At 37.9% G+C, this 26,383-nt stretch overlaps 1 long non-coding RNA gene across 1 annotated transcript; it reads right to left on the bottom strand.

The window, feature by feature from the left end:
• Nucleotides 1–8,143: 8,143 nt before the first annotated feature.
• Nucleotides 8,144–19,522, bottom strand: LOC136843840 (uncharacterized). Its single transcript, XR_010854701.1, has 3 exons — nucleotides 19,265–19,522; nucleotides 15,989–16,060; nucleotides 8,144–8,685 (listed from the first exon to the last, which is right to left on the bottom strand). It is a non-coding gene; the product is annotated as an uncharacterized lncRNA (long non-coding RNA).
• Between the last annotated feature and the right edge of the window lie 6,861 nt (nucleotides 19,523–26,383).

The following is a 26,383-nucleotide window of genomic DNA, read 5'->3' on the forward strand; positions in this document are numbered from 1 at the left end:
TTTAACTATGTCTGGTTCTAGTTCTGCTAGTTTCGTGTATGTTGTATGAGTGATTGTAAAGGTGAGGCTACCGAAAGCTTCGTAGACCCACCGTTTTGTTTGAGGTGTAGGGGCATGTTTGTCTTATAGATGATCGATGTAAGAGTGTGAACCTTTATCGGATGCGAGCTGGAAGTCTTACGATTCGTATGTTCGCAAGTTGGAGCGTGACAGGTTAGGAGGTCTTCCTCCAGGAGTGTGCAAGAGTCAGGTTATTTCCTCTCCTGATAATCCTAACGTAGTTGATGTTGCACCTGTCCCTGTGGTTTTGCCTTCAGGCCCTGATATTGTGTCTGTGGAGGTTCGGCCCTGGCGCAGATCATGAGTTCTATCCGTGCGCTCGAGAACAAAGTGACATCTCTCCAAAGTGCTGTGAAGTGTAGTGCTCCCCAGTGTTGTGGAGGGGCGTCAGATCGGCCCCATAATGCTTCTAGGCCTGGACCGCTGTCAGACTCCCAGGACTCAGGGGAGAAGGCATGTCGAAAGCCGCAAGAAGGTTACGGGGCTTCCCACCGATCTGGCGTCCCTTCGGGCAGTTCCTGTTGTCGCTTCCCAGGCTGCCAGAGATCGTGCTTCGGCGCGCATTCTCAGGACTGCTTTTCGTCCTCCGAGGCGTCCTCGGCGCCAAGGGGTGGAATTCTCAAGGACTCTCGTCCTCTCAAGAGCGAGTTGTGTTCAAGAGGACGTTTCGTCAGTCTTCTTAAATCGGCTAGTTATTTTGAAGCCTTTCCACCGCAGAAGAAGTCTAGGATTTCGTCTGATGAGGATGTTTCAGAGCGCCCCAGCCGCTCTATGGAGAGAGCTTTTCTTGCTCCTGTGAGGAAGAAGCAGCGTCCCTCGCCCATCGTCTTCCCATAGATTGTCTCCTCCCAGACATGTTTCTTCTCCTTCTAAGAAGATTTTGTTGGAGATGCAGCGACAGTTGTCTTCTCTTATTGCAGAGAAGGACTCTGCTCCTCGTCGTCGCAAGGACTTGACTTTGCCTGTCAAGAGATCGGAAGTCTCCTTCTCCTGCTCCGCTTTCGTCGTCTCCTTCTCCTGTGTCGTCGCCTTGTCGCCCTGTTAGCTCTCTTGCGCCTCGTCGTGACGCTCGTCAACAGGACGCTTCGCGAGCTTCTTCCCGTGACGCTCCGGTAGCCGCTCTTCAGGACGCTTCTGTTCAGGACGCTCGACAGGACGCTCTTCCATTTTTGGGCGTGACGCCTGTGACGACGCTCTTCAGGACGCTCTCCAGGACGCTCCGCAGGACGCCTTCGGTTGCTCTTCAGGGCGTTCCGGAGCATTCTGTTTCATCTGGAGAAAGAAGATCCCTTCTTCGGATTGGACCTCAAGGCCTTCGTTCCCTAAGTGTTGGGTGACTCGGTTGCTTTCTCCGGCTGTGGCGGGAGAGGTGTCTGCCGATTCGGATCCTGCTGAAGTCGAGCTCTCGTCTGCTTCCTCTTCTTCGGATTATCAAGTTTTAACCAGCTTGCTTGGGGACTTGTTCGGGGGGACAAGTTTAAACCTTCGCTCCTCTTTCTCCTCCTTCTCTCAGCTAGCTTCCTCCAAAGCTAGGAGAGCTCCTGGGTTTTTGAAGATGACTTCTTCGTTGGCGACCAAGAGGGCTTTCAAGAAAGTCAACATGTGGATGGAGGAACGGAAGTCCCATGGCAAGACCTCTTTCGCTGTGCCTCCGCTTCAAGCTTTCAGGCAAGGCTGGTATGTGGTATGAGACAGGGGAGCAGACACTGTGTTGGGAGAAGAAGGCAATACCTCATCCTATCCTTTAGGGGTTAGGTAGTATTTTTTAATCTTGTTGTTGTTTATTTCTGGTTGTTGGGTGGCCATTGAGGTGGACATCCCAATTTTTTAGCCTATGCTAGGTTCTTTTACCTTAGATAGGCGGTCAGGTGGTTGGTCGTTGCTCCTTCTCCTCTCTGTATGGTAACATGATCTAGTCCTATTGTGGTCCGCCCCCTTGACAGGTCATCTGGATCTCTCCAGCTTTATAGGTCCCTACCTTGCTGGAGACTCTGGATAAGCAGAAGCAGGCTTGGGTGACAGATAACCTCGAAGTCAGCTATGCTAACAGGTAGGAACCAAGGCGTCATTCCGCCTACATTTATTTGTTTCCTAAAATCCTATTCTGTCTCTTTCCCACCTCCTACGGTGGGATTCAGCTATATATATATCTGGCAGGTAAGTGTCATGAACAAAATGATATTTTAATGATAAAATAAGGTTTGTTCATACTTACCTGGCAGATATATATACTTTAGTGCCCTCCCGCCTCCCCTCTTGAGACAGTGGCACTAGAAAATCTGAATAGAAAATGGGAATGGTTCGATTCCCGCCTCCCAGCGGCGGGAATGAGTACTAACCACCTGGCCACACTGCGTGTGCCGCGAGTTTTGAAATTCTGTCGGTTCGGAGAAATACAGCTATATATATATCTGCCAGGTAAGTATGAACAAACCTTATTTTATCATTAAAATATCATTTTGGTGATTGTCTTTTTCTCCTTGATTATTATATCGTAAAAACGACTGACTAATCTCTTGTTCATCATTTACTTCATATTTTAGAAGTATCAAAACTCAGTGAAAAACAGCACGGAATGATTTAGTATCTATCTAGCATACACTGGACAAAATTGCTAATGACAGTCTTAGAGAAAAACTTAATACATAAACATGTCCAAAACAGATTCTTTGGAGGAATACTTTGTTTTTATCATTAGTGCAACAGAAGTGTGTGTTTCTATGAGCAGCTACTCGAATAGAGGTTCTGTTTCCTTCTTAGTAAAGTAATTAGCATTTCTGAAGTAACGTACCGAAGTTAGTCTCAGTAGTTTGGTTGGTCAGTGCCGCAAAGTCAAAAATTCTTTTTTTCAGATGAGAGGGTGGTGGTTATTTGTGGCTGAAGGGCACTCATCATCATTATTAATCATCAAGGGGTTTATGCTGGCTTTTCCTCTATTTGGCTGGAGGCAAAAGGAGTATTTGATTGAATTCCTGTGTCCTTTTCCATGATTTTTGGCTTTTCTACACATAGTTCTTTTTGGCACTTAGATATTCACTGCTTTTCTGTCAAGCTGTTTTCACATCTCGCATGGTCTAAACCATCTCATTTTGTAAGATCTGCCTACTTTTAGTCTATGGACATCACTTGTATTTCTGTCTTCTCCCATTCAGCTTTGGCTCTAAGTCTTAGCTTCATATTGTGGCACCTTTTCAGCTTCTTAATTTTATCTTTGTCACACAGTTTTTTTGCTTATCTGAGTAATACAGGCCTTGTACATCTATGAGAAGTCTTTGTTCTATTTGATAATTGAGTCTATATTTACCAGTTGTTGAGCAGTCATTTTCAAATACATCATTTTCTACTTCATACAGGCTATTGCTTTTTTTCTTCTTTACTGTACTTAGTAGGTTTCAAGGTAACAGGTATGTTTTGCCTTTTCCAAGAACAGCCCATAGCTTGTCCATGTTCTGATCTCTTTGGACATCCATGTGACATCTTCCTATATTCAGGTCAAACTACATCAGTGGTCGGCTCTGCTGCAGCTTTTAGCAAATCACCTTTTACTCCATATGGTCTCGGGGGTTTTCCTCTTGTGGTTTATGAGAGTACTTTAACCCTGGTCAGACACTACTATACTGACTAGTTTTGTTTGTTCCACTGCTTTTCCATCTGGTCAGACACTTTACTGAATGGTTTTGTTTATTCCAGTGCTGAGATGAGATTCTGATTAAGTTCTTTCCCAACTCCTCCTTTCCATGTTCTCCTCCTGTACTTTGTTCTCTGCCGAACTTGGAGGCTCTCTTTGTGACGTCTGTTGACCTTATCACATTTTGATCCATAACCATGTCTGTCTCATTATTCTGTCTTCAATATTGTGTTGTATTCTTGTTTATGCTAAATTTACTGTTGGTCTAATTTCCATCTGCTTTCTATCCCTTGCTGTTGAATCAGTTCTTAGCACTCCTTGTTGTATTAGTCATATCAAACATGTCTCGTCTGGTATAATAGAGCAGTCCTTTTTCGTATAAAACACATCCTTTTCAATTCCTCCATTTTTGATGCAATCAGCTCTTTGGGTTTCTTATACTCATTGGTGTTTTTCCCCAGGTCATTTCTTTCCTTCTATTCCTTAAAATAATGATGGTCAGTTCCTACATGACCACAGTTTTAGAACTCATCTTACTAGCATTCCCTGTTGACTGATGCTTCTACCAATTCATCAGGTAACATATCGAAGTTATTGCTCTTCCTCTTCTGGTCTTACTGGTTGTGAAGTGTATACTGAGAACATGTGCATTACTATCTTTCTTTAGATCATTATAATGTTCGTTTTTTCATTTATTTGTCCCGCATGTCACATACCATTTTATTTTTGCTCAGTTTGTCAACTGTTTTGTTTGGTGTATAGGCTGGGAGAATTTGTTTTTCCATGTCACTACCAATTGATTTCGTGCCAGATTCTTTATAGCTTATCTCGTGTTCATAACAGTTGTCCATGTTTAGTTTAACCAGCATCTCTGTTGCTTGTTCCCTTTTTCATAACTATGTTCTCAACCTGAAAGTTCTCATTTTTGAGCTTGCTTTGTATCTATTTGCTCCAATAGTTGTTTGTACCAAGTCCCTACAAAAAAAGTGGAACCAAAAATGTGTCAGTCAGATTCTTATAACAATGGGAGCTTTTTGGCCCATAGAATTTTAAATGCACTGTTCAGTACTAAGGTATTCTGAAGTTGGAACATGTGAAGACAGGTAAGACTGCTTTTCAGCTTGATTGCCGAGTACAGTATTACTGTACTGAAGGAAAGTGGAAACCTTTGGGTTGAATAGTGTGGAAACTGGGGATTTGAGGTCAAGACATAACCAAAGTATTCATCAAGTTACTCTTCTGGTCAAGTAGCTGTTAAGATTTGTTCTTCACACAACTACAAATTGTGTATGGTCCTAAGTGGGTGAAATTAAAAGTTTAGTGAATATAGTGTGTGAAGTTATTGTATGTTTTCTATAGAATCAAAAGCAAATATGGTTTAATTAATTTATACTATTTCTCTTGGACTGGGTGTGAAGAGGTTTATAGTGGGTATAGCATGCAAAGATATAAGTTTAAATGTTGTTTAGTCATTTACTGGGAACTACCTCTGATATCTAGCGATAGGGCACAAACCAATAATATCCTGCGATTTGCCTAGTGGGTGAGCGGGGAGGCAATCCTTAGTACGGCACACCCAAATTTGGGACTTTGAGAATAGAGAGGTCTATTGGACGAAGACCTGTGATAGTGGAGTCCACTCACCCCTAGTGCATACCGACACCGTTATGGTGAGCGATCCGGGGTAGTAACTTGGCATTATGGATAGCTTTTTCTCTGGTATATTTAGCAATAGTTATACCTATAGAAATGAGTGCTATTGGAACCATTTCACTGGGTAGGTCGAGCCCAGAAATAGATTTTCCTTTGTCAAATCCCTTTATTATGTTTACTATGATAGTGTGAATATGATGGACATTATTAGGTTTACTATGATAGTGTGAATATGATGGACATTATTAGGTTTACTGTGATAGTGTGAGTATGATGGACATTATAGTGTGAATATGATGGACATTATTAGGTTTACTATGATAGTGTGAATATGATGGACATTATTAGATTTACTATGATAGTGTGAGTATGATGGACACTATTAGGTTTACTATGATAGTGTGAATATGATGGCTGCAATGTTAGAGATGTGTTCATTATGTAGAAAGTATATACTTGATATACTACAGTAATCTGCTTAGTATATTTGAGTGTGTTCATCGTACTTCGTACTTCATAAGCAGGGGATACGAAACCAAAGTAGTTAAAAAAAGACCTTTAGCATTAATGCATTACAAAAGGAATAACTGTACAGTACTTAAGGGAATTGAATACAGTGTGAGAACCGACTCAAATGTTTTAAGAGGTGTTGTTTGAGTTAGGACTTTTTGTTATTTACTGCTCAAGGTTCTTGTGTTTTTCACCATGTTAATTTAATAGTCTACAGGTTAATTTTTTGAAATGCTCTCAGGCTTAAGTATTGTTTGCTACACCTAAGACTCTGTTACACAGTTTGCATTTTAATTGGTTAGCATAACTTCTCATAATATACCAGGCGGATGGGGTATGGTAGAGATAAGTTAATTCTGAAAATGCTATTATGATGCCTTTAATTTTTTGCATATACAGTACACTGTACTGTAATAAAATATTTAGCATTCAAGTCAAGCCATGTGCTGTTTAAAAATTAATTGAAAAATACTTTGGATTAGGTAATAAATTTTGTAATTGCTTCATGTCTTTATTAACTGGTATTTATGGAAAAACAATAACTTTGTGTATTTGTCTTTCAGATACCTCAGTAGTGCTGCTTGTCATAGAATTCTAGGAGACTTGAACCTCGGGTAATTAAGGAAGACGGGACATCCTGTGTGTCTGTTCCTGGACAGCAGGCAATATTCAAGGAAGAAAGGAAGGACATTCCTACATCTATGCTCCTGGAAGCAGGCGATATTCAAGGAAGAAGGAAGGACATTCCTACGTCTCTTGTTTCTGGATAGCAGGCGATATTCAAGGAAGAAAGGAAGGACATTCGTACGTTACATTCCTGGACAGCAACTGATAATGTTCAAGAAAGAAAGAAAGAAAGAAAGAGACTTTCCTAACTTATGTTCATGGACAGCAAGCGATTGTCAAGGAAGGAATGGAGGACATACTACGCCTCCATTCTTGGACAGCAGGTGATATTCAAGGCAGAAAGGAAGGATATTCCTACGTCTGTGTTCCTGGACAGCAGGTGATATTCAAGGAAGAAAGGAAGGACATTCCTACGTCTGTTTCTGGACAGCAGGCAGTGTTCAAGGAAGAAAGGGACACTCCTATGTTTATGTTCCTGGATGGCAGGTGATATTCAAGGAAGAAGGACATTCTACATCTGTTTCTGGACAGCAGGCAATATTCAAGGAAGGAAGGACATCCTACGTCTCTGTTGCTGGACAGCAGGCGATATTCAAGGAAGACAGGAAGGACATTCCTACGTTACGTTATGTTCCTGGACAGCAGCGGATGATCAACGTTCCTAGACAGCAGCTGATGATGTTCAAGGAAGAAAGGAAGGACTTTCCTACCTTTTGTTTCTGGACAGCAGGCGATTTTCAAGGAAGAAAGGAAGGACATTCTACGTTACATTCCTGGACAGCAACTGATAATGTTCAAGAAAGAAAGAAAGAGACTTTCCTACCTTATGTTCATGGACAGCAAGCGATTTTCTAGGAAGGAATGGAGGACATACTACGCCTCCATTCTTGGACAGCAGGTGATATTCAAGGCAGAAAGGAAGGATATTCCTATGTCTGTGTTCTGGACAGCAGGTGATATTCAAGGAAGAAAGGAAGGACATTCCTACGTCTGTTTCTGGACAGCAGGCAGTGTTCAAGGAAGAAAGGGACACTCCTATGTTTATGTTCCTGGATGGCAGGTGATATTCAAGGAAGAAGGACATTCTACATCTGTTTCTGGACAGCAGGCAATATTCAAGGAAGGAAGGACATCCTACGTCTCTGTTTCTGGACAGCAGCTGATGACGATCAGCGTTCCTAGACAGCAGCTGATGATGTTCAAGGAAGAAAGGAAGGACTTTCCTACATCTGTTTCTGGACAGCAGGCGATATTCAAGGAAGACAGGAAGGACATTCCTACGTTACATTACGTTCCTGGACAGCAGCGGATGATGTTCAAGAAAGAAAGGAAGGACTTTCCTACCTTATGTTCCTGGACAGCAGGCAATTTTCAAGGAAGGAATGGAGGACATGCTACATCTCCATTCTTGGACAGCAGGTGATATTCAAAGAAAGGAAGGGCATTCCTGTGTCTGTTTCTGGACAGCAGGCAATTTTCAAGGAAGGAATGCAGGACATGCTACGTCTCCATTCTTGGACAGCAGGCGATATTCAAGGGAGAGAGGAAGAATATATAGACCTCTCTATTCTTGAAACTGCAGGAGGAATGAATTAAGAATAAAGGTGATGACAGGATTTAAAGTGCTTGTTGTGTAGTGCCTGCTATGTTGAACTCCTTTATCAGGGAAGGTTCTACCAATGATGGTAACGTATGTTAAAAGGTGGTGTAAGGTAACTAAATTTCTCGCAAGGCAAAACTAGTTTATTTACAAATGTGGCCAAATTGCTGTCACTCATTTTGGTAGTCTTTAAAAATCTCGGTACCTGAGTTAAAAATGTCCTAATTACTTGAAGGGAATGTGAACATCAGTGGCATATGAAATGTTTATTACAAAACACAGTGAAGGACAATTTGCTTTATACATTTCCACAATTACAGATAAAACCAGCAGCTTGATGAGAGCAAGTTCCGAGAAAATTCTGTAGCCACACCTCAACCCCTACAGTTGCAAAAAAAAAAAAAAAAAAAAAAATTAAAAACTAATTTTTATTATTAAATAAATTGAAGCGTCCAGAAGTTTCTTAAATAAGAATATTTTGCCCTGGATTACCGGCTATTAAATTATTTTTGTCCGTTGACCTCGTTGCTCGCTTGCGCATTTCTGGTTCTCTTGTGCTACTGCTAATCCATTTCTGGTTCTCGTGCCAACGGTAATCCAGTGTTCTCTGTAAAATGTTAAAAATTTGGTTGATAGTAACTGTTTGTACTTATTGTTATGCAGTTATGCAGCAAAACTGAAATAATTTGTTATAAATTATCAATAAAAAATGATCCTTATCCTATTTACGGATTTCATTTATTTTTTAAACGATAAAAAAGTGAAATTAGACAAAATGAAATTAGATTGACATTGCTTTTAAAGATTCTATTGCTATAAAATGCAGAAACTGTATTAATGTAAAATAAACTAAACGCAATATGTAAAATGCTAGTATTCAATTACTATAAAATGCAGAAACTATTAGTATAAAATAAACTAAATGCACCCATAATTGCATTTAATGAGGATAAGCCACCTGGTGTATTAAACTAAACACACGGGGATTAATGAGACCCTCTTCTCTCGTGTATTCAGTATTGAAATATTGTACCGAAATCCACTAAGAGGCTCTAGAGGAGTGACCACTATCTTCATCAGTAGAGGGAATGAAGGACGGCGTTTCTCCTCTTCCTTTTCAGGCCTAACAGTGGATTTAGAAACAGTAGACCAATATTGAATGCACAAAGAAAGCACGTCCTATTTTAAATCCCCTTTGTTGCGATTTTATAATAAATGACATTCTTCAGGTGAGAAACTATAACAGTGCTGCTATGAAGAGATTTTTCCAACTAAATCACTTCGGAAGAAAAGCATTAAAATCGAGAGCTGACTAACTGTTGCCAATTATCAATCATATCAAAACATATTTGGTTACACAAACGTAACTGCCAAGTTAAAACACCAAGAGCTGCTCAAATTTGCAACCAAATAACACAAAACCAGTGCATAAACGAGACTTGTCCACACGCCCCCTAACTCCCCATACAATAGCCCTCTAACTCCCCATACAATATCTAATCAGAGCTTCAAAACAGGTTTACAGAAAGCTTTCAACAAATTTTTCTAGCTCGCCAGACACTGCTTCTTGATGAAAGTAGGCTTTGATTAATAAAACAAAACTTTCTTCCTTTATAGTGCAACGAAAATACAGCGGAATACTAAAAACTACCATTTCTTGAAAGGTGATACCTTTTCCCACTGACCCTAAACCAACGATCTCCCTGAGACGCTTCCTATTCATGGAATCAAATACATGCAGTCTATCTTCAAAATGAGAGAAAAAAATACCAGTTATTTCCCGACTCCATATGGGGCTCCTCTAAAATTGTTGTTCTTAAGGGAGAAGTGAACATGACAGAAACGCTAACCAAGTCTGAAAGCTTCGTGATACGTGTCTAAAGGAATTTTCTTAGTCTTGAGACTGATGTGTTATATCTAGGTAGGCACCAAGCTAATTACTGGAAGATAATGTCTGCTGAACATTCAAGGTGAATAAAAACAACAGTCTACCTAAGACACTCAAAAACTTGTGACAAATGAAAACATCATGGTTGCTAGGTAGTGAACCAGATAAAATATTACAATATATGAGAGAGAGAGAGAGAGAGAGAGAGAGAGAGAGAGAGAGAAAGGGGGCGAACGGGTATGGTGTTGCAGCAGCTACGAACAATCAAACCGGAAGTTGTCGAATGGCGAAGATGAACGGAAGTCTCACATTAAATACATTACATTCTAAATTAGAACTTTATTAATATAATAATGTAAGGGCCTGGGGGAGAGATGTTGTTTGTTTATCTTGTCCATCCCCAAATAAAACAGGAAACGGTGAGGGAACCCAAACAAGTAATAACGGCAGACATTTCTTTAGCCTCCTAGGAAGAGCTTTATATAAAATACGTATGCGTAAATTGGGATTAAAATTGTAATTATTTTCAATACTAGTATTACTTTGGGATACTGTGCACCCACAGTGATAAAGGCTCATGAAACGTATTCTAATCTAATTGAAAAGCTCTGAATTTGATATACTGTAAACACCAAGATCTAGGGAACAACCTCTTGACCTTGGTGTATACGGAAAAGATCCTGACTACTATACCACCTAATTCGAATTTTTACTTTTCATTTTTCCAAGTTGCCTCATTTGATCTAGTTTTATTGGCAAATTCGGTATTTTTCTTTTTATTTACATACAAAATTTATGTAAACATGTACTGTACATTTACCATACAATATGAAGACACTTGGTTTGTTATCCTTTACGATAGTCACCGTTTTCTTTCCTCGGAAGAAATATTAATGGGTGACTTTGCTATCGATTTTACTCGAATGATGTGATCAGAAATTTGGAAAATAGTAAAATAGAAAAGGTTTATTCCATTCAATTCCATAAACACTAAAGCTAGAAACAAGATTTTGTTGGGTTGGATTTAAAGTACATATAAATGTCACTCAATTTTTCGAAACTGGAAGCGTTCAAAGGTAAGAAGTTGTATAGGGGAGAGAGCAAGGAAGTTGCTCTAATGAACGAGGGTCAGTGGGATTTTGTTTTAACGACACTTGAAAAAGCCCACCATATTTTCAAAGTCTAAAGTTATGCACGAACGCGTTAAAATTATGCTCACGGGGAGAGAGAGAGAGAGAGAGAGACGAGAGAGAGAGAGAGAGAGAGAGAGAGAGAGAGAGAGAGAGAGAGAGAGAGCATTAAAAAAACACTGATAAAAATCGTACCTAAAGTGCATGAAAGAAGCGCCTATCAGTAGACTAAGTATCTAGGACGAATCTTTTAGGGAACGAAGTTGTCTCACAACAGAATTAGCAATGCTGTGTTACTAGATTAATGTTTGCGCTTATGTGCATCTTTTCAAACTACCTATTTGACCGGGTGGGTGTGTGAGAATCAGTTTGAACTAGCTTTCTGGTCTGTAGTCCACATGGGTTTTAGTTAGGCTGTGATAACTTTGCAAGTATTAGACAGCAGTATTACCAAGGACGAGGCTTGTCTACAGGGCTCTATAATTATCACATATAATCAACTTTTAAGTATGAATCTGTGCGATAAAAAGGGAAGTTACTGATACAGTTTTCTGACAACCATCATCGAGTCGACTTATTTATAAATTCCCATAACTCAAGCTATAACAGGTTAACATTAAAATCTGTACTTTTGCGTAAGTCTGCGTATTGTTCAACTACGTACAGTATATGTGTAGCCTATATGCATCTATGTACCTAATGTGTTATGAATAAATCTATGTCTGACCTGTACGCGTATGATCATGTTTTCTAGCACTTAACCCCAGGGATAGCTTCAGAAATAACCAACCGCTACCATCCAAGATATGGAAAGTCGTTACGACCAATTAACCTAGATGGGTGAAAATGTATCTAACTTGACCCTGCTTGGATAATTTTGGCAGTAGTTAGTTAAAATATATCTCTGAACGCTTATTTCTTCCTCGCAGTACATGATAGGGCGTTAACTGCCATCATTTGGAAGGCCAATAATTATGACTACAAACAATGTCTGATAAGAAAGACAACTAACAACAATCAGTTTTCCAAGTGTCAACAAGCAGAAGCATGGTAATCGATCCTATACATTGCATCAAACGAGGCAAGTTGTAGTTAGGAAAAATTTTTCTTTGCTTGACAAGAGATAGTTTATAAACGGCAGGATTGTATTAAACTTATCTCTGACAGAAGACATTAAAAGTATAGCTTGAAAACCAGAATAAAGTTTCAGCCAATTGTGTGTGTGTGTGTGTGTGTGTGTGTGTGTGTGTGAGAGAGAGAGAGGTGGGGGTGTACTAGCTCATACCCAGTGTTTATCACAAAAGTGCACTAATCACGATGAAAATTGTTCAAAAAGGAGGAAACCCAGATTATTTCCTCAAATACCAAGCTAAGGAAAGAAGTGATGGACGTACTGCAGCTTTGAACTGTATGAAATTTACAGAAAGTAAAAGACATAAGGCAAAAGATTCACGGGAGTTACATTTTGGCTAAAATAAATTATATTAAAGAAACCTAATGGGACAGGCAACTAGATACCCTTACCCAGCCCAGGCCGAAACAAATCATTAGGTATATAAAAAATGAATCTTAATATTGTATTTTTTGATATATTTTTGCATTCTTCTTATATTTCTACAACGTCGAGTTGTTTTTAAGTGCCTGGAAAAGAGACCAACTTTTCGGAGACCCGACAAAGGTTCCAGTTATAGTACTAGTTTCCTGGCCAGAAGACCCTAGAGACTTATAGATAGACAGACAGAATAGCATTTGGGCCAAAGGCCAAGCGCTGCGACCTATCAGGTCATTCAGCGCTGAAACCAAAATTGACAGTAAAAAGTACTGAAAGTTGTAACAGGAGGAAAACATCGCAGTTGCACTATGAATCAATTATTAGAAGGTGGAAAGGAAGGTGGAATAAAGAGAATATGGACAGTGGTACAGTAAAGGGAATGAAAGGGGAGTTGCAGTGAGGCCGAGGGGACGCTGCAGAACCTTAAGTAATGCCTACAGTGCACTGCATGAGGCGCACTGACGGCACTAACCCCCTGCGTGGCTAGAGACAAAGTAATAGTTTTCTGATCAAAGACCTTAGAGAGGTGAATAGGGGCAGTTGGAATTAGAAATGTCCCATTGAAGAAGATGCTTTGGTAAATCTTGTTAGAAGCTTGCTACTACCCTTTGTGGGGGTGTGGTAAATATATCTCTATATTTGATAGCAACAAATGCTAACTTTTGGCTGATGGGCTAAACTTATCCATACCAAATGCTGGAGGCATCTGCATGGTCGGACGGTCTCATTTGATAATACAGATTGTCATATGAAGTATTTATTAATTATTCAAGTCTGGATCTCCTATCTGTAACGAATTGCATCGATGTTTATTTCTGACGAAAGTCCTTGTTTACCACCATGAAAGCGTCAAACTCTGACCTCGTTCAGTGAGTGCTGCCGTTTGTGTATCGTTCACTTATTTATTACTAGAGATACTAGTAATCAACTACACATTCAACTTGTAACGTTTCCTCTCATTCTGACCGTAATACCTAGCTACTAAATCTAGACAAAAACAATTTATTTGGATGGTACTAAAACTCTTTTCAAACTATTAAAGCAAATGAAATCATGAAAACCTTGTTATAGATGATCATCTGGTACCTTTTCGTCATAGCAGACATGCAACCCCGAAACTAAACATTTTAAGCATACCCAGCACTTGGACGGAAAACATCAAGCAGTGAAAGTCAGAACCATTCAAGCATTACTTACGAGCCAAAGTTTAGATAGTTTCTAGAAAATACTTGATCGGCTTTATTATTATTATTATTATTATTATTATTATTATTAATGAGCTGAGCTGTTTAAGCATGGTGATCTTTAAAGTAGCCATAAACTCAACTATGTGTAAAGGTAAATACAACAATTTTTCACAAAGTATAAAAATGAAAGACCTGAATTTTTCCTCTAACACTCAACTACAGAAAGATCGTTACTCAAACGAGGTCAGGCCTAGTAAAACTGGCAGAAAGATTTTGACTCCTTGTTAATGTGCTTCGAACGATGGAACGTATCTGGGCCACTACAACAGACAGATCAAAACTCCAGCTAGCTCGGGGATAACTGATGTGTGGATCTGGGTGTTTAGTGAAGAGCAAAAATGTGTAGTTGGGAGTAAGTTTCTTGGTGGTGTTACAGAAAGCTACTGAAAAATAAAGCCAACTCGGATCCCTAATAACCTTAAAATCTGAAACTGTGAAGGCATTCGAGATAATGTTGAGCTGCAGAGCATTAAAATGAAATTCCTTCAAATTAAGAGGAAGCATATGTATCGAATATTATGGAAACTTCTGAATAAAACCTACATAAAAATTCTTCATGAACACCTAAAAACTAAAAACCAAAAATTCCATAATTTCCCAAAAAAAAAAAAATTCTAGTCTCAAAACTTTAAAACTCAACAACAGCAAAAACTAAAGAGAGATCACTAAGTCATCTTGCTGCACATTAAAATTTTTTATGAAGACTTTTCCTTTGTATTCTTATACCAAACTTTGGACTCTTACTGTGGCCCTACCCTGTAACCCTGAGACTGTGGTCTAAACACACTGTTCTCCTCTGCTTGAGAATGATTGCTTACTAATTAAGTAAACAGATAGAAACTTTTCAAGATTTTTCTTAGTGTCTTATGTAAAACTCTTGGACCCTTATTAGAGCACCAACGGGCATAGTTTGAACAAACTGTATCATGTACTTGCTAAGAAAGTTTCAGTCAAATTTAGTTATTTCTGGGCCAGTAGTTCTTGAGAAGATTATTTCTAAGACTCGCCTATAGTTACTATTCTTTACCACCCCTTGGGAAGCATGGGCCCATAATAAATACTCTTAAGTCATCTTCTTCTTCTTCTTCTTCTTTTAACGTGCTTTTTCCCATTTTTGTATGGGGTAAGCACGATGCCTTCTTTTGAAGGACTTTTGATTTGGCTTTGGGGCCTTACCCAAAAACAATCAGGAGGTAAAGTAGCAGCACTTGAGACTTGAAAAAAGACCCAGAAAATCATGGAAAACGACGAAAGTCACGATTACTTAAATTCCTAAAATATAAATTACTCCAAATATTGTAGAGAGAGAGAGAGAGAGAGAGAGAGAGAGAGAGAGAGAGAGAGAGAGAGAGAGAGAGAGAGAGAGAGAGAGAGAGAGAGAGAACGTGCCGGCTTATTAATGTACTTTGCGTGACCTTTACGAACAAAAACAGGTGATTCGACTGTGGATTTTGCTTGCATTCATCAGTGTAATCTGGACTGCACAATCACTCAAAAAGGGTTTGCCCCAAAAGGTTCAAGCCATTTACGTTTTGACCATAAGAGCACCCGCACCTAAGAATCATGACTTATCGATCATCAAACAAAACAATTAACATCGTGCCTAAAACAATTAACAAACCTTCATATTTTCAACGGACTGACAAATCTAATGGAACTATGCCTATGAATATTAGTTTAGAAAAGCCTTATCTACAAACTTGTTTGTACTAGATGAAAGGAATATCCCAGCTAACCTCTACCCTTGGACCCAATGAGGTATTTGGTATACTTCAACCGAAAGTCAAACCCTGTCAAATACATAAATAAAACTCCAAAAACACTTTACGAGTAAGAATAAATAACCACCACCTTCACAATCTTGTCTGATGCTGTACAAAATCAAGGAATCAATTTCCTAGAACAAAACGTAAGATTCACACCGAGCCCTCACAATAAATATTTCCACCTTTTACCGCAGTCTGAGGACAACTATGGACAAAGCCAAAATACCGTCTCTCGTGCCTACTATGATCACTATCGGTCTAATAGCAGTCTCCCATGACTATAGCTTTACTGTTTCTCAAAAGGTTTATAAATGTATGATCACTCACCTGAAGGTTTCACGAGAAAACTGTCTTGTAGTAGTCTGTACTTGATACTTGTTCATCTTCATCTTCCGACAACTGTAATATAGAAAATAAAAGTTTTATAGATAAATGATGTTACTTGCTATATAACATTAAAACGAAGGGGAAAGAATTATCATTGCTTGCTGAAACGATATACCATTAGTGGAAACTGGGAGGGAAGGGCAATGTCATTATAAAAAGTATTGGAGAACAGTGAAATGATATCTCGCCTCATATCAAGATGACGAGAGGTGCACAAACATGACTCATAACTGGTGGCCATTGTTTAAAACTGGATAATCAGTTTACCTTTGGTTTTCTGTGGGACGATAAGACCGCTTTCATTCTCTCTCTCTCACTCACACACACAACCACGGAGAGAGAGAGAGAGAGAGAGAGAGAGAGAGAGAGAGAGAGAGAGAGAGAGAGAGAGAGAGAGAGAGAGAGAGAGCCAATACATTTTTTCCATATTCCAAAACAAATAATGACAATGAATCGCACTAGCTACAATATAAAAATGAAGATTAATGAAAACACGCGAAAGATGACATTAAATTTACCACAACTAAAATATTAAGTTTTCATGATCTTGGAAATCTGCCTATAGAGTACGTTAATGTTTAAAGCCCCTCATACAAGCTACTTTTATAAAGTATAGAGATGGTTTGACAGTTAAGTAATTCCTTGTCGAAAGCACTGAGGCCGCCCTATCACCTGCAAAAATTTTAAATGCGATACAATAGCTCTTCAGTTTTGACTAAACGATCAATTTCAGTAACCACGGTAAGTTTTACATTAACAATAAAACGCCCGCTGCTCTAACGTTAAATGTCTATTTCAAATGGGCATTCTTTTATATGATTATGAATTTAACAGGTTTTCAATGGCTTCGCTTTGTTTTAAACGTTAACTTCACTTTTATTCAGCGAAAAATAATTGGTTGACAGTTGTTCACCAATTTAGCAAGTTAAAAGCACGAGAGAGAGAGAGAGAGAGAGAGAGAGAGAGAGAGAGAGAGAGAGAGAGATAAGTGCTTAATAAGAAAAGAAAGATGTCCATTAGCAAAGACATACACTGAGTTAATCCGTAATTATCGGTGAATACTCGAGTATTGTCAGTGAAAAGCTTCTTTAACTTAATTTAAATCTTTCCCTCGGAAGGTCAATCAAAGTAAGATTCATCAACCACTTTGGTTTTTTATTTGTTAAGCCTAATTGAAACTTCTATTTACAAGGCATAAACTGGTGTCACTATAGGACATTTGCTGTTCTCTTGATCAACGATCATGTAGCCCTCCAGTAACTATAGTCAACATAAATGACAGGAAATATACTAAATAAAATGTAAGTATATGTTAAATTTGAATACCATCTGAAAAACTTTTGGGGTAATTTTGAAAATGACTTCGATCCGATCACTTTTTCGACTGTGTCGAAACTCGCTCGCCCTGCCCACCACGCCCCTAAAAGAGAGATACAAGGTAACATTTAGTCACCGATCTTTTGAAACCTAACACACATGCAACATTTTAAAGGGCAATATGTAAAAGGCCACTGACTGTTCGTTCGATTTTGCTATTGAAATTAACGTTTACGTAAATTACATATTACTATTTTTTTTTGCCAGATACGTATTTTACCTTACTGAAAATCTTACGTAACAAAATAACGGCCCTCACTTGCAACACTCGAATGCCAGGACTTTATGTTCAATATATAATTTACAGAAATTTTCATAATTTTTTTCCCTTAAACCTTCGGTTTTAGAAACAATGTTATACTTTGCACTCGTAGGGTACAATGAATAGAAACTACTTCCTAACAGAAATGAAGGAAAAAACTAATGAGAATACTCAAAAGAAAGAGAGAGAGAGAGAGAGAGAGAGAGAGAGAGAGAGAGAGAGAGAGAGAGAGAGAGAGAGAGAGAGAGAGAGCGCAGCAACGTTCGTTGGGCAGAGGTTAAATTAGAATGCCGGCTGAAACAGTTAAGGAATAGTTCAAAAAATTCTATCGACCCTATCACGTTTCCCAAAGTCGATACGCAGCCGCTTCTTCTCCTTGCCTACTCTAACACAGAGAAGGGTAAACCTTGTAACAATTAGTAATAGTCGCCCCTCACACCACATGCAACTTTCGACATTCTCTCAATCCATCTTTCCTGGGTTCACCTGTTAGTTGCTAACCCTGGATGTCATAATTTCTCTTGATACAAAGTCGATAAGAAATCCTTTGTTAATAAAATGAAAATATCAGTTACATTTAAATTCTGGTCCAGGTATTACTTTTCCTCATTGCCTACACAGGAAATTTAAGTAACGCACGGAATAATGACTCTCAGCTGCGTAACACCTTCGAACACCAGGAGTTTTTAATGTTCAAGACGAATTATTTTACGTCAAGTCGCGTTTAATACATTTTGAAAGAAACAAACTCACGTGACACCTTATTACACTGAAACAACCCCTTGGACGTTATCGTGTTTGTTTTGCAAGGAACTTAATAAAAATGCAACTTTGGTTTTATGAATAAAATTTCCACTTGATACTCTTAGGATACAAAGAATGGTAACTGGCTAAGCAAAATACATATTAATTGAGAGAGAGAGAGAGAGAGAGAGAGAGAGAGAGAGAGAGAGAGAGAGAGAGAGAGAGAGAGAGAGAGAAAATTCGTGCAAATTACGCACTGTACTAATTCGTGGAAAATCTAAGAACCGTCTGTCCATAAGACTGGGTGTGATTCGCGTGCGTTATAGAATATGGACGGGAGTTTAACTTAAAACATAAAACTTCATACGAGGGACTTCACAAACAAGTCTGGTCAGACCTTAAAATCAACTAGCAATAACTGTCTCTCTCAGGTACCTTACTAATTTGTCTACGATCACAGACGCAAAAGATTCAGTGCCACCACCGGCACACCATTGAACCAAGGACTTGCATAATTACACCACCTTAAGTAGATAAAGGAAAATTAACTTTCTCCTAAGTTTCGTGATGTCATGCCACGCTTGAAACTTCATACCATTAATGGGATTTCCTGATATGTTTTCACTTACAGATGCTTAACATTTGACCTACTAAAACTAATTTGAAGCCTCAGAGTAACTAATTCACCAAATAATCGCTGTCTATTGAACACTGGGAAGCCATCTCAAACAATGATATAATGCCTAAAATAAATTAACCTTCATCCAGATAAATACCACTGGATACGATCCACAATGCTCAAAACTGATTATACAAGAGAGACATTTACTTACCCAATATTTCAAATTATAACCACATATAAGAATGCACACAGTGGGCAGCTTCAAAGTCCGTAACTCTCCTTATCCCAACATGGCTGTCCAAGAACTGTTCAAAAAACCAACCGAGATTTTCCACTTGGCCAATCAGAGACCTCCACCATGACCAACTTGGAAACTCCTTTCTATCGCCTTCTCTCATTGGCTGGTGGATGGAAGGTTTTGAGAGTGATTCTCCCATTGGCTGGTAGAAGTCTAATAACTTTCAGAAAAATTTTCTCTTAAGAATTACAACCAATCCAGTTCAACTGTCATTGGAAGGACTTGCTTCTCTCCGTAGCAGTGACGCTAACAAAACTTACTGACTGGAACAGACAGGTCAATTTGTGTTATGAATATAAGAAGTGAAAGGGTCACAATTACGTGTAGATTTTATTTCGATGGCCACTCGATGAGTAACAGCCATTTACTTGCTCATCCAGATAATGTAACACGGGGAATGCGTAACCAAACTTGCAGGAATTCGAACTGTTTCGATGTACGCATTATATAGATTGCGTACGATAATTTGCTAGAGTAAGACTCATCTTTTATACTTTACCAACTACAGCTGTCAAGTATGGCTCAAGAGCATCCTACTCGCTTCTAGAAATAGCCATCGGGTTCGATCAAATGACAGCATTATAACTTGACCGGTTGGAGTGACTGAATGCATTTCTGCCAAGATCTGCAGGTGAAACTCTTTATTAGTTTCGGTTTCGCATCACATGCACAAGATAAGCGCAGTTGGATCACAATTATGACAATCTCATCTCCCAAAGGAAGTTTATAGAAGTTCGTTTAGTACTTTAGAGCACTACAAAATTTGTCACCAAACATTACATTGCAACTTTGTTATCTGAGGGTCTTTTCAGCCTCAATAAGGGATCTTACAGTTACACAGTATTTACAATAAATATTTATATTTATTTTAAATCAGCACATTGGTTAGAAAGTTATCATACCCATAGGTGGATTTCTAAAACCAACTGCGGTAATTAAGTTTATCAAGAAAAAAATAATAGTTCTAGTTTCATCAAAAGGTTTCAACAATAGAAAATTGCATTATGTTTATTTCTTTTTTCTTTTATACTCATAACCAACCATTAATACCTTTCGCCATTCTTTGTTCGAAATGGGACACACTGATGTAAACTTCTTTATACCACTTAAACTCATTGGTGACCTTACGTGTGCATTGTGTATTCTGGATCATTACAAAAGTTGCAATTCCCATCATTTCTTAATGTCAATAACTGTAATCTTATGTTTGTTGAAGTACCTCATATATATATATATATATATATATATATATATATATATATATATATATATATATATATATATATAAATATATATATATATATATATATATATATATATATATATATATATATATATATATATATATATATTTTATATATGAATTCTCTTTTTCAAGTACAAATTAACGAATTATTAACGTTCCACCAAATCCTTTCCCAATGCAGTAATGAGTAATTACCATTAAAAATGACAGAGATCTTGGTAAAAATATAATGTAAATGGTTTGCTTTTAACAGTAGGGAAGTCTGGATGCTCGAAAATCAACCCTATACCCTTTGTTGCGTTGGAAACGTCTCTACATGGGGACAGTTTCTCTCGAATAATTCGGTTTTATTTTGGTCTAATAAACATCCACTTCTCTCCCCAAAAAAAAAAAAAAAAAAAAAAAGAGTTTCTGTAAGACTTGTAACTTTGAGAAAAGCAGCAACTCTCTGAGAAATACTTACTATATTTAGGCCACCTTCAGGTTCAGGCAAAACAGAGTTGCTCTACACACTGGCTGATACTTGCCGCTTCATAAATCTCTAAAAATAAAGTTTATTTCCTGACCATGTACTTTACTATGTGGCAGTGTATGGGCCATGTACCATACTTTTGATAAAGGTGAACTTGCAACAATTGCTTTCTGAAAAACTTTTAGGTACTTATCTGTTAACATATTTATTGTTCTTTGAAGGTCAGCAATAACTAAACCCCAGTTCTGCTAATACTGTACTAGTTTCTGTTTCTGTTTGACAAGAAAAAGCTCCCAATATTTTCAGCTCTGTGTTCTACCCATGACATAGCCTTTCCTGTTTACCCAACCATTTACCATTTCCAGTAGTACTACTTTTTTCTCTCTTCAGTTTGGTACCTGTTGCTTTTCAAACTCAGTTTCCACATTACAAACTTCGATATTGCCGTGGCGATGAAAATGTACGTATCATCAGTGTATCCTTGAACGCATACATTTATGTAATTTGGAAGCTAAAGTGGTATAATCTTTATCATTTTCCTTAATTTCTAAATACAGTGGTTCCCAAAAGATATTTAGTAACACTGAGAGGGGGCATCCTGGCCTTACAGACCTTTCATTTTTATCAAGGATTCTTGTCCATTCTACACATAAAAATAGTATTCCTAATTTACACAACTTTGAATAAAAAAACAAAAACATGATGTACAGCATCAAAAGCATTTACCCACTCTAATTTTAAAACAGCTCTGTTGATTTTCTTTTATATGATGATTAATATGGACGTTATTGTACAGTTCCCAATAGATTTTTCCTGTACGCTACAGCACTATTCTTCAGATAATTTTGAAAGCAGTACATTTTCAAGTCTATTTGCTTATATCTTAGCTATGGTTTTGTGGTCAATTTTCAAAATGAGACAGCCCTCCAATCACTCAAAGACTGGCCTTTGGTCCCCTTGTTCAGTTATTTCATCAAACCATGATGGTCCAAAATTTGATCAAACCATGACAGCCTAAAAAATTCCTAATAAAATTCAGCAGGCGTCCATCTCTACCCGGTGCTTCTTCACTATTCTGACTCTTAATTATAGCAAGCAGTTCCTTTCCATGTATATTACAGTGCAATCTTCATCTAATTTATCACACAGTTCTAGGAACCCCTCCTATAAACTCAGTTCAGCATTCACTTAACCAAATAAATTTTATAAAACTGAGCAGCATAATATAAAATAGCATCTGAATTATTCAATACCAGTTTCTATGGCCAATGAATACACTAAATATTTCATATGATTTGGTTACCTTGAACTTTTTCTTTTCCTCAGCAAATGACATGACAACCTCTCTTGTTTCTTCCTTCTTTCTTGTCCTTAACTTCACCCCCCTCATATTATGTTATTTTTACAATTTTGTCTTATTCTTTACTGTTGCAAAGTCTACATTATCCTCACTTGTATTTATGCATAATCTTTTCAACCTATGCTGCAGAAAATGAACCAAACTTTATTTTTCTGATACAATATCTTACAAGGATCCCATTCTAACATACCTACAAAATTACCTTTTGCTCTTCTGAGAAACTGCCACAAAATTTTAAAATTTTATTTCGCCTCATCTTTTGCTAAAGAATTAAGATTTCACTTCCAGACACCCATATCAGTTGCAGTTTTCTGACACTTCATATTTGTCACAACCATACTATGATCTAAGGAAGATGCAGGAACAGTTCTTATGAGTTTACATTTGAATGCAAATTTTTCACACGTAGTCTGTTAATAGGTAAAGCATAATTTTCCCAAACATACATGTATTCTCTTGAAACATTTGTGTTTGTTTATGATATCTTTCAGATTAATACTCTTTGATAAATAGCATAGTCAAACAGTCAAAAGTTACCAGAAAACTTCCTTTCAATTTACCTACCAGTACCCAATAGGGCACAAATATACGATTAAAAAAAGACATCTGTTCACCAACGTGCACTTGTAAATTTAATGCTCTACCTTCATAATCTGCTTTTTGATTAACAATTGTCACAAGGGACAAAGTGTTCACTAATAAGAATAGCTACACCTTTTAAAAAAGTAAGACAACTGATAAATATTTCATATTTTCTTGTAAGATTTAATTTGTCAACATTCTAACATGATCCTGCAACATTATTCAGTCTAGTTTATAGTAGCAATGAGCCTCTTACTTGAACTTCATTTCCTTATTTATGCCATTAATACTGATTTTAGCAAAATTCCGAGTCATGATGGAGATATTAGACAAAGAGACTTTACACTAAACAAAAACATGAATAATGGTAAGGGACTACAATGCACAAAAATTATTTGACAATTTTTCTCCCCTTCACAGTGCCCGTTTGCCTGTTCTTGTCCTTTTTTAACTTGGGTTTTCCTCTGTTTTTCATTTGACAGACCACTCACCTTTATTCTTCAGTTGTATTACAAAATTGTCTTCAGGTGTTTTCAATTTCACTGGCACAGTATTATTTGAATTATAGTGAGTACTGACATCCTTAGTGGTACATTCAATAATGGCATTCAGTGAATGTTCAACTCTTGGTAATTTCTTGTGCCTGTCTTACTGGATTGTAAACAATGATCATCAGCTTTCCTTTCTCTCAGTTGGTGTACTTCAGCTCCCGTCACTTCCACCATTAGGTTGTCTTGGCTCTGAGTTAGAGCACCACTTGTCGAACAAATGTTTGTGGCCTCTTCATTACTGTTGTGCCTTCAAACTGGAGTATCTGTGTTCTCTGTAGCCATTTTTCCATTTCCCTTTATCTTGAATTCCACTAATTTCATTATTTTTCTTATTTTCTTCATTTATATGTTTCACTGGTTGTTCTTTCTCACTTGGCTGCAATAAAGTCTGCAGTACTCAATACTTATTCTGTCTTCTTTCTTGCACAAAAATTCAGCTGCAATTTGGTTATTTCTTCCACGTTTGTAGTGTTTCATTTTGGCTATTGTAGAATAACATGATATGTGACGAATGTTCATTCACGAAAGGATACTAATCCTAATCTCCATTCTTGCCCTCCTGATGTCATTTAGAAGACCTTCTGCTTTCCCATGATCAAATCTGTTCAATCTGATTCCAAATCCTCAGCCATACCTCACAAAAACATTTTCCAAAATATAAACATACATGTCAAATGGCACATATCAAAGAGATGTAGTTATACATCCAGCTAAAATTAATGACCGGCACTGACTTCTGTTCTCCTGGATCAAAATTCATTTCATCATATGTCAGAGAGCGACTGAAATACATTGTTACAAGACTTTATGACAACATTATTTTCATATAACTGTTGAAATCCATCAATGCCTACACTACACTGCATTCAGGGTTACACATAAAGAACAACCTCATGGAGTCACTTCTCTGCACTGATTTAAATGAACCTGTAGTAATGTATCTGGTGAAACTACAGTGACGTCACACTGGTGAAAGTTACCTGACAGCAAAGGAAAGCTCATCCATAACCAATGACGCCCCTCTCATGAAGATTTTGAGCTAAAAACATAAAGTCCCAAAAACCAAAAATATGTCTCCAGTTAACCTCTGGGCTTTTATTTACATGTTAGTTGATGCCTCTAGACGATTCGCTTTGTTCAGCAAATTAAAATATAAAAAAAGCTCAAAAACCTCTCTAATCTGGATTTACATTTTGCTGATGCAGTATTTTACTTCTAAGAGATAAATACACCGAAACTATGGATGGTATGCCAAGAATGTGATATAGTCAGTAGGACCCTCATCTAACTAAATTCTTTAATCAAATAATCCTCTTTCCATGCTATTAACATCACTAGTAAGACGTACAAAATATTCCATTTCACATATCATCACGGTCTATGTGTTTTTCACTATACTGTATACACAGATACATATTTGCAGCTTCCAAATATGTATTACCTTTCCACATAAAGACTTACAGGTTTCCTTCTCTAGCTTGAGGTCCAGTATGACAGGAGTAAGGCCAAGCCCTACTGGGCAGCAAGATGAAAGAAAGGAAGCAGGAATCAACATAAATTTAAAGGCTAAAGGGTTGGTACACATAGGGCCATAGGAATCCTGCAGACACTCCTTTAGTCATGCCTACAGTGCACTGCATGAGGAGCACTATGATATTAACCCTCCATGGGGATTTCTGAGAAAGGATTCAAATTCCATCGGTTGCACATCTCCTACCAGCTACAAGATAATGTAGTTCACTGCATGTGTTAAATGAATTGCATTGAATATAGAATTTGGGCCAAAGGCCAAACACTAGGATCAATGAGGTCATTCAGCCCTGAAACGGAAATTGACAGTACAAGGTTCGAAAGGTGTAACTGGAGGAAAATCTCGCAGTTGCACTATGAATCGGTTGTTAGGAGAGGGTGGAAAGTAAGATGGAAGAAAGAGAATAGGAGAGGGAAGTACAGTAAAGGAACAAAAGGTTGCAGCTAGGGGCTGAAGGCACGCTGCAAAAAACCTTAAGTAATGCCTAAAATGCACCGCATGAGGTGCACTGACGGCACTAACCCCCCTACCGGAAGTACATGTGCTAATGCTGTTCCAGTTATCATTATGTACAATAAGTGTGTTTATCCTTTTCTGTATGAAGAAGAGTGTTGTTATTCAAGATATGTCATATCTATTCCAAGAGCTTTAAGGATTATTTACATTTAATTAGATTATGCATCATCATTTCGGTAGTGCCAGAGATAAACTGCCCTTTTTCAAGAATCAATAAAGGCTGTCTCAAGCCTTGTTGCCCAGGATGAAATGGCTACTGTCATTCTTCCAAAATAATCCCACTGAATTATTTAGCATGCATGTTTTGGCAATATGTTTGGAGAAAGATAGTGAGCATGAGCTATTCTGTCTCCCTTTAGATGGAACTAATTTTTTCAAAGGAAAAAGGTAGTCCCATCTCAACGACCAGGCAGTTGAGCTAAATCTTAGCAAGGAAGGTTTACAGACTGTACCTGGTCCAGAGAAAACATGGAGGTAGGTGCTACTTGGTAATTTTTAAAGAGTGCTATCAATAAACACGACAGGGTGTTCCAGATGAGAGCTGGGACTTACTTGGTCTCTAAGGAACTAGCTTAGTCTGCTGTGTAAATAATGTTGAGTGTGTTAGCTGTAAAGTTGTCCAGCTACTGAAGAGTAGCTAAAGGATTTACATGTAAAAATAGTCATATCCATCATGTTTCCTTCACTTTTAAGAATAAATAGGTGCATTGTTCACTCAACTTTGTCACAGCTTTTGTAACTACCTTGATTGAAATGGTTAGGTAAATACATAAA

This window comes from Macrobrachium rosenbergii, chromosome 12, assembly GCF_040412425.1.
Source record: "Macrobrachium rosenbergii isolate ZJJX-2024 chromosome 12, ASM4041242v1, whole genome shotgun sequence".
Lineage (NCBI taxonomy): Eukaryota > Metazoa > Arthropoda > Malacostraca > Decapoda > Palaemonidae > Macrobrachium > Macrobrachium rosenbergii.